Source organism: Liolophura sinensis, chromosome 2, assembly GCF_032854445.1.
Source record: "Liolophura sinensis isolate JHLJ2023 chromosome 2, CUHK_Ljap_v2, whole genome shotgun sequence".
NCBI lineage: Eukaryota > Metazoa > Mollusca > Polyplacophora > Chitonida > Chitonidae > Liolophura > Liolophura sinensis.
Genome location: NC_088296.1, coordinates 13,728,782 through 13,752,105, shown reverse-complemented (window position 1 = coordinate 13,752,105; position 23,324 = coordinate 13,728,782). Strand labels below are relative to the sequence as shown.

Here is a 23,324-nt window from a genome sequence, read left to right as displayed (position 1 = left end):
GTCGAACTTTGTTCTACCATATCCAGACCAATGTCGTATCAGGGAAACAATTATTTAGTCCAGCATTAAACCTCAATTCATTAAACACATAAATCGAATTTACCTATCGGCACATTTGTTAGATATGCAACGTAGTATCGGTAATTTTGTGATGGGTATATTAAATACATCCCCACACTGTGTTGTTCTGGCAGTTTGTATCCGCGCTGGAGCTTTGGTCTCGGTTGTCCGATTGAGCAATACAGGTCAGAACAGACAACTTCTCAAAACTAACGATGTCGCTGTGGTTTCTTCCAATACTTCAATGTGCTTAAATTGACGATCCTTGCTGAAGTTATTGTAGGTGTTCCAGTACTATACATCTCCCCCCGAGCCCTTGGTTCTTTCGTCCATAATACTACCAACATTGTATAAGTGAACATTTTTTGGGGTTATATAAACATTAAATGAATCAATCAGGAGAAACCAGTGCCAAAGAGGTCTTACCTACTAAGATCTCACTAAAACCTGCTGTAATTACCTGCGTTTTACATGTCTATTTAACAGATGTTATGCATATATCCTTGAAGAACATGACATTCAGAATGAATATCGTTTTCCAAAAGAGCGAAACCAACCTATTCTTACCTCATCACTGAATACCTCACTTCGTTTCTTGTTTTATTTATGTGATTGTTGTTTAGCGCAATATTAAAACAATTATCACTTTTACGATGGCGGTGAGTTTTATGACAAGCTATGAAGAAAGATTCTAACAAGCGAATGCCATGCAAACGGACAGACAGATAGATAGAATTTTTGAGATACATTTAGATTGTTTTAGACATTTTATTGACAGATATGCACTTTATATTTGTGGAAGACAAGTGGTATTTGACAAATGTTAGATGGCTCACGCGGCCACTTAATCTTCTCAGAGATAACGTAAAGCGCACAGTGAGAGCTGAAGAATGTACTAAGTTTCCGCTTTGACTGTGGCTGTTCATATATGCTACCCGTTTTTAGAAAACGTGGCCCCTATCCCCGGGATATGCGATAATATATGGTACGCTGTTATAAAAGTTGTCGCTCAAAACATGTATGCCATCTTTTCCCCTTGATTCCAGCTGTTCGTTTATTCAACAGGACAAAATTATTTCACCAGTTTAATACAATGTATGTACACCTCTAACACAGGGTTGATCGGAATGTGACGCTGCTATGAACAGATCACCAGCACCCATATTTATTAAAATAGAATTCTACCTTCTGTCAAATATAGGAGCGTGCAGTCAAGGCGTTTAATGGATTATCTTTGACACACTAGTTTCTGTATTAATAACGTCGAACGTTGATTGGAATCGGGACTTCGCTCACAAGAAGTAACTAATGACACAAGGCAATTGATATGCACATATATACAACTCAAAGGCATCGATTTGGTATAAAAAGAAAGTATTTCCTGCAGGTGGTAAATCCCAGAAACCGCAATATGTATTAGTGAGTTCAGTAGACAACAGTGCAACTGCGTTGGTATATCTTCACCCTGTATTGCAAATGCTACAATCTCTGTACAATGATACTCACGGGCGATTCTAATATTTAGTAGCTATCTGTTGATGAGACGCTAAGTTTGCCTCAGAGTTGTGTACAGTCTGCTATGAGACGTGTCCCATGTATTAGCAGATTCGTACAGTCCGTGGGTGTCATTGTCATTACGTTGCTGTGTATGAGCATTGATGTTTTCGTATGTGTTGGGATTGTCATGTTCATGGACATCAACGCTGAGCTGCTCACGTCCTGTAACAGCTGGGTTTCTCGGTCCCCTCTCTCCAGATAAAGATGAATTCACGACATTCTCGTAAGAGTGACCGTATTGAACAATTGGCATGTTGTAATACGAATGCGTATCTTGCAAAACGGTGTCCAGAGATTCTCCCCTTTCTCCGTCTCTCAGTAGGCTTTTCCTGCGACAAAATAAATTGAGTGATTATATTTTTTCTACCTACGATTCCATTGCGTTCCAGTTTATGTTTCTTGATTATTCCCGCCCATTTAACTGTTTCCTTTCTATGCCCTCTCTCCCCAAACATAGGAGGCTGTGAAGCTTTTCCGTCTATACGTGAGCTGTTTGTTAAGGAGATTCTTCCTAGAGATTTTCCTAGAATGTGTTAGAGCAACAACGTAAAAATGTCCATGTTCTTTTGGATTACATCCCGTGAATTAAATGTCAAGTTTTTATTGCTTGCGCATGAAACTAATATAGTTGAAACGCACAGCATATAGGGGAAATCCAGGGCAGCGACAACTGTGTGTAACCGTGGAAATAGCTGCTCCTCAATTTATCTCACCCAAGAAATTTTGAAACAGAGGGAACTGACATATCCCTAGCATCATGGCTTAAGCATGAATATGTAACAATACACTGTTGTTAATTGCAATTCATTAGACGTTTCTGTCCAAGAATTACTGAAAATGTTGTGTTGTCATCATATCGGATATACATTACCATTTAAAAAATGTAAATGTGATTTTTAAATGCTACAACTGTAAAATAATCCAATGTTGTGAAATTGTAGTTTAAGATTCCTGAAGAGCCTTTAGGAGACAGGTGTATTCCTAATATGTGTACCTTGGAGATGAGCTGGAAACGGCATATGCCTGTGAGTATGTGTTTTTCGTACACGCACTTCCTACAATATTTTCTTTCTTTTTTGTTTTGTTTTTTCAAGGTTTTAAGATAAAATATGGATAAAACTCCCCAGACACTTTTTAGAGATATCAATAATTCCATGAAAGCTATATGGTGACAATTTGATGGCGCAGATATAGATTTTGGGTTGCACTCATATTTCCATAACTCTTGTTAGCCTCACCAATGGTACTGTTTTTATTATCACAGTTCAGTTTTAAACTTGACTATTAGCCTTACTTCTGTGAACTGAGATGTGGTAAAACCACAATGTTAAACATTACAGTTAGCCTCGTTTCTTATACCAGATCTGGATTGCCTTGTAGCAGGGACGTGTCAATGGTCTTCTGTCTCACTGAAGCCACATACCTACACAAGGACTACATGTACCACTCCTTCAGTTTTCTCTACACATTCACAGACATATTATAAGTGTAAAATGAAACAAAGAGCTTGAGATCTGGCACTTTGTTTGACCAGCGTGCGATGTGGTACCGTAATATTAAAGACAGTAATATTTTTGATGTGAACGTGCTGATGTGATTTCCGCATTTTATGTTTTACTCCGTACACAGGTTCCGGATATTTTCAGTTCAAAAGGAAATACTCTGGGTCGTGGACGATAAACTTACCGAACACGGATAACGATGATGAAGACAGCAACAGCAAGTAATATCGCCCCTCCCAATCCTGCAGCCAGAACTATAGTCAAAACTTGTGAATTTCCGTCTGTAAAACAAGTTATATAGTGAAGGGTGTTAACATACCTATAAATTAACACGAGGGTACATACTCAACACTCTGTTATATTAAAATAAGTTTCTGTGGAATTAAATGGAATGCGTGACTTTTCCTAGTTTAAAAGAACAAATCCACAACCATGTTTAGTTCCACTGAGTTTCTGTTATCATAATGTCTCATCTAGCTCAAAATGATTAGTAAATTTCTTTAATGTTATACGTGGACGAACTTCTAACAAATGCATAGCATGATTTTCCTTCGTTACTTTTAAATGTCACGGTTCGCATATGATAGATATATATTTTTTTGTAATCCACAGTTGCAGCGGTATTAGGGAGGTAGGTCAAGACAAATTTGAGTGATTGAAAAACAAAATTCCCAACTGTTTGGTCAACAGTGATAACGTACAATCATGGATGACAGAATAACATAAGCCACACTGGTATTGTTGCCTTCTTGCTTACCTGGATCGCCCTGCGTTCTAGTTACTTCTTTATTCGGTGTTGTACTTTTAGACATGGTAACTACACGTGCAGGAAAGAGACGAAGGAAATTACTTTTGCACCAATTCCGTATATGCACAGAGCTGCTGTTCTGAACAACAGAACTGACCCCACACGACTATGAATTGTCTTCAGTATAGACACTGAACTATCCTGTGAATAAAAAAAGGCCTAAACACGTCCAAGGAATGAAAAAGAAACATAACCTTACAACTGTAATGTGGAGAACTGTCGTGTGTGCAGAGAAGTTGGCATTGTGGTGTCGATAGTAAAGACATAGAAATCTTATCTCTGCGTTTTAAAATTTTGTCGCAAATTGCTTCCAATAACCTTATCTATTGTACTGCATGACGACAGCCATTTGAAATAAATCAAACGAGGTAGCAACAGGTAACATTTTAATAGTCTTTGGTATGACCAGGACCGCGTGTTTGATCTCAGGTCTCTCGACTTCGTTTTCATTCATTTATTTATTTGACTGGTCTTTTAGCCGTACTCAACAACATTTCATACGACGGCCGGCATTATGGTGAAAGGAAACCGGACAGAGGCCGGGAGAAACCCTTGACCATCCACAGGCTGCTGACAGGCCATCCCGCCTACTGTTGGAGAGTTTCTTAGGACAAGACTTAAAGCTGTATTTGTTTGCGGGCCGGTAAGATGTATATTATAAAATATCGTTCTCCTTTCAGGCCGGTAAGATGTATATTATAAAATATAGTTCTCGTTTCACATTCTACACGATACAAAGCTACATTTAGTATTTTGCAGATTCTAGACTTCTATTGTAAAATATTGTGGTATTCCAATTTTAACTATGGTTTGGTTCTTTCAAATGATTCTGAACTTCTGACAAAGGGCCGTACACAGTCACAGTAATTTACCATCAGGCGTAGCATCACCTGCAACACTCTCCCATCGTGACAACTCGGAATTAGGGACGGGATGGTTTTCTGAGAAATTGCATGTTGATCAAGGGCCTAGGCTCTGATTTAGTTTCTTTGTAATTTGCATTTGCATATGGTTTTGTGTTCTACGAAGAATGATAATTCAGAGTTTTGTCTATATTTACAAGTTATAACAATGTATTCATGGGGTAAACATGATATAAAGTTTGTGACCTTCGATATCAGATTTATTCAACTCCAAAAGTAGTTTTCATTTGTTTCGATTCAAGGCGTCATTTTGTGTATACTCTGTACTTGCACTAAAATGTGTGAAATTATATACTGCTGAGAGTTATCTTATGATCCATGCATAAATATACACTACAAATAAGTAACCCTCGAATCAGTGCGGCCATGTACCTATATACTCTTTTTAGCAGATTTTCAAGGTCACTGCTTTTGAGACCTTTGTGACAAGAATGGTCGTTCGTGTGACCGTTTGTGCAGTCTATTGTTTGTTGAACAACACTTTCCTGTCACTAATGTGTTGTAAAAATGTCCATGTCTAACACTGAAAAGTTCGTCAGTAACTCGCCAGAATTAGCTGATTCCCTCAACTCCCCCATGTACACATTTAAGGCTAAGCTATTCACAAATTTGATTTAGAAATTGCTATATTTTGCTCTACCTGAGGTTTTCCACATACACAACAGCTTGTATATTATGTCTTAGATGGGAGCGAGAATGCTAATTTAAAAAAAAATAATCAAGCTGTTAAATAGAGATTACTTACGCAATTACAAAATCTTGTCACAGTTCATAACGGCAATAAGAATATGGAGCTAAACAGAGCACTATAAATGTACTGTATAGAGTTAGTTACAAAGTAAATATTAAAATTTTTCCACCCAGATGCTAAAGCACAATTATGTGAGGACTACGGCACCTTATAACAGAATCGTAACTTGATTGTCATCACGTCGACTGACTTATAAATCTTAGTCTCACTGACTCGGGTAGTTATAACCACGAGCCACCAGCACGCATTGTAATTTAGTTTCTTTTTTCGTGTATGCCTGCAAGGATATGTCACTACAAAACTAAATATGTGTCGAACTATAATATAGGATATGTTACTCAGGTGCAATTAATGACAAAGTAGACGAGGTCTGTCTGACAAACACCAACATTAAGCTATTCAATCAATTATATAGATCAAGAATTGAGGCAGACATCAGGAGCCACATCGACTGACTCGAGAGTTCATTATCATTAGTCAACAGGGCGGACAACAGATCTACTTCAAAACAAGGCCAATTGGAGTATCGTGATCTCATGCTGGAAGCCAAATTTTGTTAAGGGACGACTCTGGACATCTCCACCAAATATTGTCTTAATGAGACTGTCTCACTTAATCAGCTGATCCATTACTGTTAATCAAGTACTACATATAGAATATACATATCAATTACTGCTGCTGTACTGCCTGTTGTTATACTGTAATAAATACAACCCCGAGAATGTCGGTGGTTTACTCCGGTCACTAGTTCTGGTTTTGTTCCTCCCGTAAACTTGACTACAACCATATAAGTATAATTCGTGGACAGAGTGGTAAGCAACAATCAAATCAATTAATAGAGAAAGTTGCACTAGTTTGTTTTTATTATAAAATAAAAAAAAACAGCTCTTTTAGTCTGTTGTTGGGGCTTCGTCTTTTAAGCTCTTCATGAATGTTACTGATTTCTTGTTGAAAGAATGTTTGATTGTTAGTATGCTGAACAATACAAAAAAATCCGACCATAATCTAATGGACATTATTTAGTGTGAGCATGCAGGGGCTCGATCAAAATAAGTTTCAAATCTTAAACTGCACTTTGTACCTTGTGGATAATTTAATTTACACCATATCGGATTTGCCATCTACTGACTTACCTTGGGCTTGACTTGTTGTGTGTGTGATGACATGGGCAGTTGAAGTCCACACGGTTGTGGTATTTCCACCTGGGATTGCGAAATAAAACACTTATGAAAAACACGGAATGAAAAATAATAAATTTATTTCCATGCTACTGTGTATTTTTAATGCCCTCAAGGATATATGTGTTTATCATAAATAAAATTAAAATCTACTGACTTACCTTGGGCCTGACTTGCTATGTGTGTGATGACATTGGCAGTTGAAGTCCACACGGTTGTGGTACTTCATCCTTGCATTGTGAAATAAAACAATTATGGAAAAAAACAGAATTAAAAATAATAAATTTATTTCCATGTGACTCTTTATTTTTATTCCTACAGGGATATTCGTGTATATCATAAATAAAAATAAAATCTACTGACTTACCTTGGGCCTGACTTGCTATGTGTGTGATGACATTGGCAGTTGAAGTCCACACGGTTGTGGTATTTCCACCTGGAATAGCGAAATAAAACATTTATGGAAAAAGGAGGGAAAAATAATAAATTTATTGATGCTACTGTGTATCTTTATTCCCTACTAGAACATACGTGTATATCATAAATAAAACACCGTTTTACCACGCGGTTGTGGTATTTCACCTGGAATTGCTAAATAAAACCGTCATTTGTTGGAGAACAAGTGTCAGTTATCCAGGGGCATTGCTTGACCGTACATTTACATATAATCTGATGATGTAAGTCGTGGTCAACCCGGTTTCAGAATTCCGACGTTTTTACTAAAAACGGCTGTGATCAATTTCTGCGCAAACAATGTGGCGTCGGTTTAAAATTAAGACATTGGAAAATGATAATAAATTAACCTTTACGAAATCCACAATAATAACGTTATCACTTTCCGTTTCTTTGGCAGCCTCCATGAGCTGTATTTCCAAACATAAATTTGGAAATTTTCATACTATAACTGGTTCCCCTTACAGTGGGGTGCACCCAATACAACCGCTATATAACTGGCTGTAACGACAGCCGACATAGTCACTGGATATTGCCATCAGGTCTACCCTTGTTTGGAATAATCTGCTCCTTGGGTGATCAGTCATAGAGAAAGTGCGCAGTGGATCTTCTACAACTTCCATTTGACACAACTCGACATTGTTCCCGGGACACAACGCCTTTTCACAAGGCTAAGCATTGGAATTGTTAACAAATTGCTTTTAAACAGCGCCTATTTTCTAGCCTAATAAATTCTTAATTCATCTGTATAAATAGTTCACTTCCATGACAGCGTTCAGGTAAATCGAAGAAAGAAATAGGCCGTGGCTTGGAGAAACCACAACAGGCGCATGTAATTTAGATATCTCGTCATGTAAGGACTCATCTTTGCCACACATGTACGGTGATGCTCGAATATAGGATGTCATATGTCAGAAGCTGATGGTAGAATGTAATATAGTGATACACATCAGGAGTTCTCGCGATAAACACATAGATACAAATGGAATCTCACAAAACGCCCCATTTCCAATTGCAGCCGCTAACTGATGTTAAGAAATGTCAGCTCTGTCATGTAGACAGTACATAAAGCGAGTTATTTTACAAAAGGTTTATTTACATAGAGCTCATGGCATGATCTCGACAACTAAACGATGGGTATTTTCTGGGAAAACGTTACTATAACATCTTCTCAACTTTTAAAATCACAACTTGCCAAATACCATGGAACCGAGTTAAATTACAACAGAAATACTCAACAACACTATGGTCGAATCAGCAATTTGTTAAAATGTTAAGTGACGCTAATTGCACGTCACTTGTATTAACCTCTTCACCCATTTCTGCAAGGCTACCGGATGTGACGCGTATACATTAATACACTGGACTTTGGTACTTTCGTAATTATGTCATATGTTAATAATTGAATAGAACCTTTTAGTACACACCTAGGCATTGTCCTGTGGGTGACAGTGTTGTTCCTGGTAAACAGGTACACCGGTATCTGCCAGTATTAAATGGGTCCGTACATCTGGCGTTGTCGTTACAGGAGCTATCTGAACTGCAGGATTCTGCAATAGAGGATAAGAACGACAGGCATGTACAGGTGTACTTAGTCCTTGACGACAGTTAAAATATACTATACTACTGCATAACAACAACATTACTTTCAGCAGCTGTGTAGAATCAAGGGAGGGGGGGTCGTACACGTCAAGTCGTGGGATCATGTAGGGCTAACACTGTTACCCTGTGTCTGTCTGCTAAATAATAAGCTAAGATATCAATTAGAATTATTTTATTTTTTTGGGAAAAGTCGAATTTAAAACAACATATATGTGTAAAATATTTGTAATTTCATTACATTAAATCTTTCCATGAAACATTCAAATATTGCACACGTTTCAAAATGTTTCTTTTTCTCTGCCGATTCACTCCTTCAGTCAGAAATATTAGGCATCGTGATTGTGTATTAGAAACTTGACACTATGAGAATCAATGTAAGGAACTGTGTCTAATCTGCACTTCCAAACTACAAGGAAAAAATACTATTAATCAACTGGTCGGTACTTAATTCTTTGCTGAATGGTCCCCCAATGTGCTGTTGTTATCCGAGTTTCTTATTTCCTCGGAAAACTGGTTTGGTGCAGAAAGGCATTATGACGTCCTGCTATCTGCATTAGTAATCCCCTGTTGTTATTCTGTAAAGAACTCGTACATCATTTTTTACCCATGGTTCATTGTAAAATCAAATGATTATCTTATAAGTTAAGTATCTTCCAATTAAAGCGTGTGTTCGTACATTTATACATTACAAGACATACACAGTACTACATGTACTCTACAAGCACTGCTTGAACTATTCTTCCGTTCGGTACGAAACCAGTGGAACAAATGCTGTATAAATCCATGTTACGAATAGTAATTCAGAAATGCGGACTTTTTGTCTGCCAGGCATACGTGAAGATGTATGGAAACAGTTATTTAAACCAAATTCTCAACATTAGTAAATTCCCTCTCGTTGTGGTTGGTTCTTCAGATTTACATATATCCATAAAGTTTTGCAATCTACATTTGAATGCACGCTTACCTCATCAAATTTGTGATGGAGCCTAATTTTATGGAACACGCATATGGTAGTTTGTCCCATACTTGGTTGTGCAAGTGTTTGCTAATTTGAAGCCACAGTGGAAATTTTACATGTCTAATGTACTTTAACTTACCCACGCAGTACCACAGGGATGGAGATGTGCCCTTCAGTTCTGTTCCTACAACATTTCTGGATGAGCATCTACACCCACTCCTGTCCGTTTTACATTCTGCTTTGTATCCACACAGCTGATCTCCACATTCTGTGATTCCCTTTCCTTAGGACACAGACAATCAATGCTGATTACCACCACAGACATGCAAACAAATGTGTTTTTATAACTTCTGGTCCTTTGGATAATGACAGTTAAACCGGATCCGTCATTTGTGCAATTTCTACATGTATTACTCTACAACGTCACTCTGTATAAGCCTGTAATTTTGACCACTCATTTGACAATCCATATCCCCACGGATACCGTTCATTTCATAAGCTTTTCCGGTTTTGTTTTTTTTCTCATTAGAACGCTTGCTTAAGACCACATTATCTGCCCGGTATATTCACACCGTGTAAAATACCCCCCCCCCCCCCCCTCCCCCCCCGCCCTTCCCCAAATAAAGAGACCAGTGGGCCAGACCTCTCTTTTCCTTTCTGCGTCAGACTTGTAAAATTACTGCAATGCGAAGAAATGCTACATGACTGGTCAGTCTGAAATGAGGAGGCACTTCACATTTCCACATACACGTAATCTACCTTATCGTGCATGTATTTTCACATACACTATCAGGGTATGATAACCATACGATGTTAGATGTATCTGCTTGGCCTTCACCCAGTCCTTCACAGTATAAAATCAAAAAGCATTTATTAGTGATATAACCTCATGATCAAGAAGTGTGCTCTATTGTATTAATACTGTAAATGTTCAACTTACCCAAAAAGTGTAACGTAGACAAAGGATTACCATCACACAACGTCCTCAATGCGGCGTTGTGAGTCCTATTGGTGTCACATCTTGTTCCATAACCAAGCGCTAAATTTGTTCCATCACCATAACTGGACAAGCTTACTACGTCATGTCAGTTGCAACTATATCTTTTTAAACAATCTCTAAAGTATATAAAGTACACCACCTAGGATGTGAGAAAAGTCAACGTATACAATCGTGCTATCATCTGATGATCAAGCAGTGCTGTATTTCACAGATACGAAAAATATTCAACTTACCTAAACAGTAAAATGTAGAGAAAGGATTACCCGCCCTCTCCTTTAGGTCGCCGTTGTCAGAGAGGCATACACACTGAGGCGTCTTGGTGTCACATCTAGTTCCATAACCACACAGTGCGTTTGGCCCACATTTTTCAGCTCCAACACGTAATAACATAAGTCAGTCAAATCTGGGTGAAAACATTTACAATTCTGCTTCCTTAATGTGTAATAGCTGGGGATGGTGAGGCCAAAACCCCTCTACGGTGTGGATGGTAGAAAATGCACAGAACAAAATTTTCCGTATTGAACGTGTTAGCTTTTTTCCATGCACAGTGTTATTGATTGTATACTCTGTACTTGTACTAAAATATGTTGAAAGTATATACTGCTGAGAATAAACTAATGGTCCATGCAGAAATTAACAGTACAAATACGTAACCTAAGAATCAGTGCGGCAATGTACCTGTACACCATTTTTCAGCAGATTTCCACAGTCGCTGTTTTGTAGACTTTGTGACAGAAAAGATCGTTAGCTTGATCGTTTGCACAGTCTTAAAGTTTCTTAAAGGACAGTTGCCTGTCACCATTGAGATGTAAAAATATGTATGTCTGACGTGGAAGAGTTCGTCAGTGACTCGCCAAAGTTAGATGATTTCCTCAGCTCGCCCATGTAGAAGTTTGTAGATGTAGATGTTTGCCTAGAAGTTTGATCAGGAAGTTGCTGTCGTTTGCTCTACCCTGGGTTTTCCACATACACAACAGCTTATGTATTAAGTATAAGGTAGGAGAGAGAATGCTATTTTTTTTAAAATAATCAAACAGGTAAATCGAGACAACGTACACAGATACAAAAAGGCTGTTACAGTTCACGAGACAACGGAATCAAAGATTTGGGCCTAAACAGAACATTATGAATCTACAGCATGGAGCTACTTACAAAGAAAAATTTCAACCCGGTACAAGTATGCCGAAGGCTTAGTCTCATTGACTCGGGTCGCTCTAACCTCCAGCTATACGCGAACATTGTAAGTTAAGCTCTTTTTAATGTATGCCTGAAAGGACATCTCACTACATAACTGGGTATGTGTCGAACTACATATATCGGATATGTTACCCAGGTGTGAATAATGGCGGAACAGGCAACATCTGTCTCTCACAAACACCAACATTAAAATATTTAGTCAATGATACAGAATATGAATTCAGGCAAAAGATTAGGAGAAACATCGGCCAATTATCAAGACTCACCTTTGGCGAGTGTGGCTGTCAGTCGAAATGTTAAGCTCGCCAAAATCAGGATCTTGCCCCATCGTGTGGGGAGGGTAGGGAATGTCATACTTCACACCTTAGGAGGTGTACTCCGTTTCTGTAAATTTGAAATGCACGAGCCACTGTATCCAGGTGCATATAGATTGAAGTTCTACAATTGTTAAAGCCTCGCTTTACTATTTCTCACTATTTAAGGTTATGTTGTATACCATGTGGCTAGCTCGTGTATGTATGTATTATACTTCCTTGTTAGAATGACACAGACTGGGCAACACGAGTCACTTTCTTTCGTGGTCTATTTATATAATCTATTAGTTTATCGCTTTGATGACAAATACTGGTTCATGGCATGATTTTTTTTGACAGCGGTGGATGTACGGATAATGCTTTTTTTATAAAGTGGAGATAAGTAATAGGCTACTGATTCAAATACATTCTAATACATGTACAAAAGTCGACATGAAAATGTTTGATGGCCTTTCTTGCGCTACACAACCTAAAGTAATACTGAGATGACGGAAAACATCGATAAGACTAAATGATAATGTTTAAACACTGTCTATTTGTATTTAGAGTGGATAACCTCAAAAGCAGTAGAGCGCTCTCCTATTATATCCAGCCCTGTATTCAGTGCGCATATTATAGTATATGCATTTACTACTGTGAGCTTTACAGAAGTTAATAGTACGCATACAGAGAGACCTACTAAACTATTCAAGACACAATACCATGGTAACCTGTTAGTACATGTAGGTTTACACATGTACACGTGGATCATAGCATGATTTTGAATGACGAAAATGTCCTACATGTTACATGAATATCATGGCCCATACAAGTATAGCAGGTCTTACGGAGTGTCTGCAAGCCCAGTAGCTTGTTTCACACGACTGACAGCACCTGCCCATCCCACCCCTACAAATTTATTCTTGTGTGTCCAAGTGGGTAGAGAGACATTTCAATATACCAGAGACGATTAAATAAACATCACTGTTGTGTTTACCATGGGCATTACATTTAGCGCGTCATCCATCACAGTAGAACAAAAACTGATGAGAACACTAGGCCAGAATGTTTCTCGGTAGCATGACGAAGGACTGTGATTTTACCCGGATATGTCATGCTTTATCTTTCATTAGAGAAAGGACTGTAAAGTCTATCTTAAAACCTTAATTATTTAAACACATGAATGAAATGTATCACCTGCTTTTGTTTATTTTTACATCCACTGTCCAAGATAACTATGTTCAATCTGCATGTCAACTAACACTACGGCTTTTCTCACTTTTTGTAGCCTTTTTACAGCAAAAACATTCACGCGCAGGTCAATGAAACAACGAGCTGAAGACACCTAATATGACGCCTTACCCACAGTTGTTTCAACCCCCTCCTTACTGGGTCAACCTTCTTCTGGCATTTCCTTTTTCCATGTGCTCAGTGGAATATGCCTGCCTAGGTATAGTTGTCTTTTAGTGTGATGTAAGCTCATGTAGTTAATGGTGCATAAGTGACAATAGTGGGTCACAATCTGGGAAACTAGAAGTCCCGTGTTACTTTTACGAAGAAACCACGGTAATAGGGAGTAGTTTGGTGATCTCAGTCTACAGCACACGTCAATTTCGACTAGATTAGGATAGTTTCGCCTTACCCAGATATACGACTGTTTTAGACTCGCAGAGTGCTGCTATTAACGATCTATTCTCCTCACATCTGAAGTATAAAGAGGTACATGTATTATGATGCAGTTTGAATCTCCTTTATGTCTGAGTTCGATCTCAGTTTTTGTCGAATCTGCAAAGGCTTAACCCAAAATAAGACTGAGTAAATGTGTGTATACGTTGCTATAGTTCATATCAGTTTTAAACAATTTATAGTCCATAACATTTAAACAGTGCTTAGTGATTCCAGTAGTAGTGTTGACCTATAGCAGCACGAGACTCGATAGTGACTCCTTAAAATCATCGTGAATAAAGCATCATTTCAAGACTTGAATGACAACATATATAGATATACATGTTACCAAAATATTCATGAATAGTTTTCAGTAAAATTTTATGAAAATGATCATATTATTTGCAATCTTTAAGACCGACAATGGATGTTTAGTCATATACATATATCAAAATAGGCATCAAGTCCGATCAGTAAATTACAAGGGGACGTTCCAAGGCTAGGAAAGAATTAAGATATTATATTAAATTTGTCAGTGCGAAATTAGGACGGATTCATGCAAGGACAAGCATTCAACTATTTCCATTGATGATGAAAAGACAGAAGGAATGTTCTAGGCGAACGAAGACCGGTGTGAAAATCTCCATGAAAAAACACCCTGGTGTCTACAGCTGACTGTTTAGATGATTTATGTCAATGCTTGCTATGTGTCTCTCGGTCTATCTCGGCCTAGTAAGCCCGTCTGCACTACATCTTTTCTATTAGGCAACACCACCCGCTATCTATCTACAATCTAACCTACATCCGATGGTTTCACGCTCAGGTTCTTCGTAGTCTTACAGAACATAATAGTTCAGCAGTTACTATTATGCAATTATGAAATCATTCCTTCGGTTTGAATTGTTTTGGAAACCGGTTTAATGTCACACAGTCTTTTTAGAGACCTAAAGAGTATGAGGTTTGTGTATTGCTACTACGTCCTTTTGGAGATCTCATGGGTGTGGGGATAATGTACAATCACTAAGTTTTTTTGGAAACCTGATTGGTGTTGGGATTATGTACTTTCACCAAGATCTTTGGAAATCACAGTGAGGACGTACAGCACAGAGGACATGACCAGATCAGCAACAACAGTGTGATAGCTGGCAAATGGCCAAACGTACGGCCTCTTGTCAGTCTACATCAATCAGGGCTTTATTCTGTTTATGTAAATGCTAAATAGTAGCAATTTACACGCCCTCTAGCATCATGGCTTAAAGAGACTTAAAAAGCAATAAGCAGTGATGTGAATTGCAATATATTTGACAGCACTGGTCTAGAATTACTCAAAATGCTGTGTTCTTATCACATATGACCAAAATCACATTAAAACAATGCAAAATCCCTTTGGATGTCTGGTGGGTGTGGGGATTGGGTGCTGTCATTAAGCCCTTTTGATGATCTGACGGATGTGGTGAGTGTGTATTATCACATCGAATATCGGATGGGTGTGATGATTGTATCGTGCGTTTTGTATTTCCACACGCCCGACACGAATTATGCAAATGTGTAGGTCTTACTTTTTCGGAAGTACAGCAGTAACGAATTGTAGCACACCCGCTCTCCAAAAGCGCGTATAAGCACAGTTTTTAAAAATTCAGCGTAGTATCGGTATTTTCTGTGATAAGTATAATAAATACATCACCACACTGTGTTGTTCTGGCAGTTTGTATCCGCGCTGAAGCCTTCGATCTAGGGCGGTGATTCAGTCTTTGAGCACTCGAGCTGATACAAGCTACCAGACCAAAACTGTATGGGGACAATATATATCGGATAATTTATATAAACACTTTTCTCACACTGGACACAGCACATCTTCGTACATGTTCTTGAACTCACGATCCTTACTAAAGTCTCTCTCTCTCCCCTGCCCCCCCCCCCCCCCCCGCCCACCGCAAATAAAAAAAACACGCAAAAAATCTTTGGTCCTGTACCCATAATACTACCTCCATTATGTAATTTAAAATTCTTATGGTGTAAAACAACAATAATATTAGTATTAAGTAAATGAATCAGGACCAAACACTAACTGTAGGTCCCACCTTTTCTGATATCACTCCAATCTGCCGTAATTACCCGCGTTTTACATGTCTGAAGTTATGCATATACCCTTGGAGAACATAAAGTTGTCCCTTTTAAGTACAGAGCAATTTTCGGTCGAGGTTATCACAGCATATTATCACAGCATATTTGCCTTTATATGGACAATAACTTTATAAGGTAAATTTACCTTAATTGGTTTTTTGCCCATGTAAATGCCTAAAGTACAGGCCCCTAGCAGCATGGCTTAAACACATCCAGGTAGCATTGCCCTTTACAACTGGCGCGCCGTGATTTTGTAACAAGCGATAAGAAACGAAATGGGGATTGGTTTCATGACGTTGACTCTGAGGAATGGTTTCCTGACGTTGACACAGGGAAGTGATTTGATGGCGCTGACACAGGAGAATGATGTAACTACTTTGACACTGGGAATAGTTTGATGGTGTTGGAATGGTGAATGGTTTGATGGATGGCGCTGACAACGGAAAATGTTTTCTTGGCGTTGACACAGGTAAAGGGTTTGATGGCGTTGACACAGGAGAATAATTTGATGGCGATGACACAGGGGAATGGCTTGATAGTGTTGACACAGGTTGAATGGTTCAATGGCGTTGACACAGGTGACTGGTTCGATGGCGTTGGCACTGGGGAATGGTTTGATGGCATTGAAACTGGAGAATGTTTTAATGGCGTTGACACAGGTAAATGGTTTATAGGCGTTGACATAGGAGAATGGTTTAATGGCGTTGACACGGGTTGAATGGTTTAATGGCATTGACACAAGTGAATGGTTCGATGGCGTTGGCACTGGGGAATGGTTTGATGGCGTTGAAACTGGAGAGTGGTTTAATGGCATTGACACAGGTGAATGGTTTAATGACGTTGACACAGGTGAATGGTTTAATGGCGTTGACACAGGTGAATGGTTTAATGGCTTTGACACAGGTGAATGGTTTAATGGCGTTGACACAGGTGAATGGTTTAATGGCGTTGACACAAATGAATGGTTCAATGGCGTTGACACAGGTGAATGGTTTAATGGCGTTGACACAAATGAATGGTTTAATGGCGTTGACACAGGTGAATGGTTCAATAGGAATATCCAGGAATCAGACTCAAAAAATACCACTAGGACCGTTTTTCCGGCTGTGGATTGAATTTGTGCTAACATATTATTAGTGTTACATCGTGCACGTCTTAATTATATACTTACATTTTAAAATCGAACATGTCATTTTCTATACCTACTGCACGAGGGGTGGTCATAAGTTGCACTGAGCAACACAGACAACAATAATGTCACCTAACGGAAGTATTATAGACACTGTATGTGGAATCATTTCAATCTCTTTATGTCGGACTAATCATGGATTCGGGAGTTCAGCAGTTTTATCTTCTTATAGCTGTGATTTCTTGCTGCTCCAAACGTGAAAATTCACGTTTTTTGTTCAGGCAGAGTTACATGTAAGATGGTTCTGCAAATCTAGGCAGATGGGGTCGTTCGCTTAATTAAATTTGAAGTTGCGAGTCACCCGCTTTAATCCTGTCAGCCGTGATCAGTGGGTTTTCCCGGCTGGGATGTTTGAGTATTTTCGGTTATCGGAGTGTCAGTTTGAACGTGGGTATCGAACTGTCCACCTCCAATGTTTACCAAAAAGCGTAGCTTAAAATGCAAAGGATTTTGATGACGGGACAACTGTCCTTGTCCTTCAGGCGTACGTTAATTTTGGAAATATGAATTCTGCTAGATTACCGTCTGGTGGCCAGGATGTTTCTGCAGTCTTCTGATGAGGACATTGCGATGTTGTGTCATTTCAGACAAATGAAAAATCAAACTTTGTCTCTGGTATTGGACCTGCACAAACGGATGAAAGAAAAAAGAGCAGAGAATTTTTCTTTGCCTGTCAGCGTGTATGTGGTTGTCATTATTAATGGATTTAATTTTTTTCGTCGGATGACACGGGCAACATGCAAACCGATCGCCATTTCGACAGCTTTAGCATTGTGGTAGGAAGAAACTGGGTAGAGCGTGGGAGAAATCCACGAGCATCCGCAGGTTGTAGACGGACAGTCTCACGTACGCAATGAAATTCACTGAACGTGTTGAATAACTAGACACGCACAAAAGAAGTCATGGTTTTACGCCGACCAGTACCCTAAATATGTGATAATTCTAATTAAGTCGTGGAGATAGGGGATGTATAAAATACTACAATTTAAGTATGAATGAACAATACCAACCTTGCCTGAAATAAATTCACAAGGATCTAACTGGATGCCTGTGACCATTTCCCAGCTGACGTGATGTTGTCCATTATATTGTATTCCCGCTGGTGATTCTGCTCTTGTGTTTAGTACCCAAGAGGCCTGGCCCCTTTGCATTGTTTTAATGTGATAGTATGATTGATAATACAAAATTTTCAGTAATTTTATACAAGTGACGTCTAATACACTGAAATTAAGATTACTGCATTCTTTTTCCCTTCTTCCCCTTACATCGTGGTGTTAGGAACGTCTAATTTGCTATTACATAAACATTTGCGTGAACAACATAGTGGTCATCGAGGTAATTAGGCTAGATAGCGTGTTTGATCGGTGACGTATGACCATTTGAAAAGGACTGACTATATACAATTACAGCATGGTCAGTGCTCCGGTTTTACAATCTATGCTGTAGTACTAGATATTGTGCCGTGTTATTCATAATCTCCTGCTCCCAGTCCTTCGTGCTCTTGCAGCCAGGGAGAGCGATTTTCTGTTCTAGAAAATCTCTTATTTGCCATCGGCTTTCTGTGACAGTAACTACTGTTTCTCTATTGTTTGATAACAATAAGTGTTCTACGTGTAACATAACGGTCACTACCGGCATGCTGGTTAGTCTTTAGTTAGAGCTCATGCATATGCACATTTTGACATGACACTGTCAACTATCACATCCACTCAGGCCCCCGTGGCCAAGGGGATTAGTACGCCAACATTTGCCTCTCACCAATGCGGTCTCTGTGAGTTCAATTCCAGCAACCTGCGGATGGACGTGGATTTCCCCCTGGCTCTGCCCGGTTTCCTCCCACCATAATGCTCACGGCCGTCGTATAAGTGGAACGCCAATCAAACATTTAAAATAAATAATCACACCCACTGTTGCGTTACGTTATAACAAGGAAAAGCTACGATAGGGCAAACATTTACTACCTGTATCTGTGTCATCGACAAGAATTGGCTTGCTCTCTATTCATTTACCTTTGGTTGCTCATTTGAACACAATTTATTTATTTGGTTGGTGTTTTACGTTGTACTCAGGAATAGTTTACCTATACGGCGGCGGCAAGCTTTATAGTGGAAGAAAACAGGTAAAGAAAGAGAGGTGGGGCGGGAACACACAGGTTGCTGGAAGAACTTCTTAAGTACAGGCGAAGAGAAACCCAGCATGAGCTGGACTGTTCATACGTTCATGGTTCAGTGATGTTGAGTAATACACAAGTCGTTTTCATCTACTACAGTAAGCCTCAAAGCATGCATATTATATAGTGACTATGAATTGGCTGTGTGCGTTCACGGTACACAGGGCCTATAGTCTGTATCTCTACAGACAGATTAAATTCATATACAGAACAATTTTGGGTGCTAAACTTTAAAGCTCTACTCTTGCACAGATTAATTTTACTTGCTCAAGTCAGCTAGACCAGATATTTCCTCTAGAGTTATTAGCTATTGCAAAGAAAATACATTAACATTAAGCTACGGCTTATTACAAAAACTGCAAGGGAGCAGATGTATTTCTATTTAGGAAAATGTGTTTACTTGTGAAATGTAACAAATTGTATGGCACATATTTTTTGATTTTTACTACATAAAATATATGTGCTAGGCTCATAGCCTAAAAAAAACATAGTCATGTCTGTCGATATCCCAAACGATGTTAACGGTGTACCCAAATCTGTGTTAATACCCTGTGTACATACAACTACACTGTGTCAGAATGCATCAGACGTTCAATAGCATACTCCTCACAGTGCATGCGTCGACTCTCGCTTTACTTAACTGCAATTAATAGACAGGATTGAGCCTTGGAGGCTATGAGGCGTACGTAGGCTTGTTTAGGCTTAACCTATTCACTATTTTCCTCCCGCGGAACTATTTAAGCAACATTCAGCAATAAAATTGATTGTTTTGGGTAGATTCAAGATTTCTGTGCAAAATTTGCTATTGGTGGCAGTGATGTAAAGCGAAAGGTAGAGAGCGACGCATGTGCAGTAAGAAGTATGATTCAATATCAATTCTCTCCTTTTGACCCTTCCTGTTCCGCTTTGAAAAGGTCCGTTCATGCAGAAAAAACTCACCTAACAGTCTGTTTTAAAACGGATGAATCAAAATATTATACAATGTACTGTAAGAGTATATATATATATATATATATATATATATATATATATATATATATATATATATATATTTTTTAAAACGGATGAATCAAAATATTATACAATGTACTGTAAGAGTATATATATATATATATATATATATATATATATATATATATATATATATATATATATATATATATGGGTAAGCCTTTGGTCGATTTTGTCTGAAGTTGTCTGAACTAATCTGAAGTTCATGTAACATATTTTTTTTACAATAGTCCACAACACGCCATTTGCATTCAATTCACCATACCATTGCTAGTCGCCAATTTTGATAACTGAAACGGCTCGTGCTACTGCCAAGTTCTTTTTTTCTTATTTACATGATGCATTTTCAATTTTCAAAAGCCAAACTAACCAGCTGAAAACAAGAGAAAATGAAAATCGAACATAAGAGTAAGAAAATTTATTGAAAATAAGACAAAAAAAGAGTACAAGGCAAAGATAAATTTAACAGAAGTACATACTACTTGAGTAATAACAACAATCTAAGATCATATAACGTCTGTAACAAATTAGAATAAGTTTTAAACACTGTGTTTTTGCAATAATAACATCATTTTACCCATACTACCAAGCTTGATATTGTTCTTTCCGAAAATAAGGAATAATTTTATTGCAGCTGACCATATATGTGGCAATAACGACAAACGACTGCATACATTTTGCACTGACATCATTTACTAATTCACTTTTGTTAGAAGATTTTATTATTAATAACATAACATATTTCAGGCTGTGTTTCAAATCTGTTATTACTTTTTTCTTTCAGCTACCAGGCTACCCTGACATTTGACTGATTTTATATATGGTATACTGTGCACCTTACATAATGTTTTGTAAAATTCTAGGCCTGTCAGATGCCCAGGAAGAAAAACAGCAATCACAACTCTACGGGAGGCTATACACACATTATGCAAATTTCTAGTTTAGGTATTATTTCGTTCTATTTGCTTGGGATTTTACGCAGTACATTTTACCTAAACGACGAGGGCCCGGGGTCAACCCACGACCATGAGGTTGCTGGCAAGCATTCCAACGTACGATGGGGAGGAGCCAGCATCAGCTGGACTTGAACTCACAACGACCGTATTGGTGAGAGGTTCCTGGTTCTCCAGCCACGGAGCTCCAGAATCCTGGGTTAGCTTAGTGCCTAACTTTATACAACCCCAACGCCACTCAGATATAGAAAAGCAAACACAGCATAGCAACAAATCTAACTGAACTACATGCAAGCAGAAAAGTATAAAACAGGCGCTATGGATACAGTTGACTGTCACATTCAGAACAAGAACACACGCAGTAATAGCAGCAAATCTGAGGTATTGATCTATTTACAAACGTGGACCTATAGACGATCTAGTCTATATATTCCACAGACAGATTAAATTCCAAAGCTGTTTGCAGAAAAAACTAGCAAGTTTGCAAACAAAAGGCTTAGGACGACCGTAGGATATTTTTGCCCATTTTAATTTCCGTGTTTAGACAGAGCAAATGTAACAGTAAAAAAAAGAATGTATAAGACATTTTGTGCATTTGATTTGCAGCACAGGTGCATTACACTTACAAGCTCTAATATATGCGGGAAGGACATTATATGCGCGATGGCATAATTCATTGCAACAGAAGGGTACTGAATGTATTGAGCGGTGCAATTAACCTTCCACGTGCATGTCGGTGTAAATAGCACAGATTTTTTGTATGTTCATATGCAGTACATTTTAAGTAACATCTGCCTATTACATGCACATGTAGTATCGATTTGCAATTGTAAGCAATAATGCTCAGTGAGTTAACAATATCCACATATACTGATGTACGAAAAATATATGCTTCAAAACAATGTTTTAAGGCTCTGTTTATATCACAATGACGACGAAGTTACGCATTTTTTTCTTTCTGTCAACCTCTTCCAAGATATTTTTTTTAATTTTCAAGAGGTTTATTTAAAATATCTCTTATTACTGTGCACTTTAACCGCGTTCCTGCTCTATCCACATCCATTAATTACTATGCCCACATCTTGCTCTCACTAATTCCGTGGGGTTTTATCTCAACGAAAAGGCAAGCCTTGTTATTCATATGATAAAAAATGACATTTTTTCGTGGTGTAGTTTGATAACTTTGTATCATATCTTTGAAATTGGTGAACAGGTAAAGGAGAAAATAGCCATGCAGATTTGCGACATAGGCTTTTACTATATGTCCAGTAGCCAATTCTGAAGCATCATCTTCAGTACTGGATTTCTGTTCCGAAAAGAAAGTTATGAGAAGATAACATAGATACATTCTACTCTGGTTGTAGAGAAAAAAAAGGAAAAAGTAAGTAAAATAAAGACCAAACAGATACACACAAGAAAGGTGCATCCTCCAGTCGTGCTCACTTCCAGCCTTTCCATTACACTTTCTGAAGCCTTCCCTTTGCACTTTCTTTAGCCTTTTCATTACACTTTCTGTAGCTTTATTTCGTCGTATTCAAGGTCTCCTCTGGAAACGGTACTGGTTGGTTGATAATAGCCTTCCCTTGCACCAGCGCTATTGTCATTGGCTGGTCTAAGATCATGCAAAGTGTTGTATTCGTTGGGCATATTTCTGACGATTCCTGATTCTTGTTTCTTGTTGGGCTCTGTTGAAAGGTATGGTGTGGATTCGAATAGAGTCCGTTGAGCTCAGCTTGGTCACCGGGCTGGAACGGAGGATTGATGGTGTTGTTTACTTGTTGTGCCTGATAAGATTTACTCTTCTCCCCTTTGTCGGTAAGTTTGGCAGTACTGTAGATCACAGGGAAGTCATTAGCCACGTCTTCGTACGCTCCTGGTCGAGACGGAGGATTAATGACGGAGACTTCTGTCCGCACGATAACCGTGGACC

General features: G+C 38.5%; 1 protein-coding gene across 1 annotated transcript in view; it reads left to right on the top strand.

Moving 5' to 3' along the window:
* The window catches only part of LOC135462875 (uncharacterized), a 315,472-nt gene that overhangs the window by 44,080 nt on the left and 248,068 nt on the right, over nt 1-23,324 (top strand). The gene's annotated exons all lie outside the window — the stretch shown is intronic.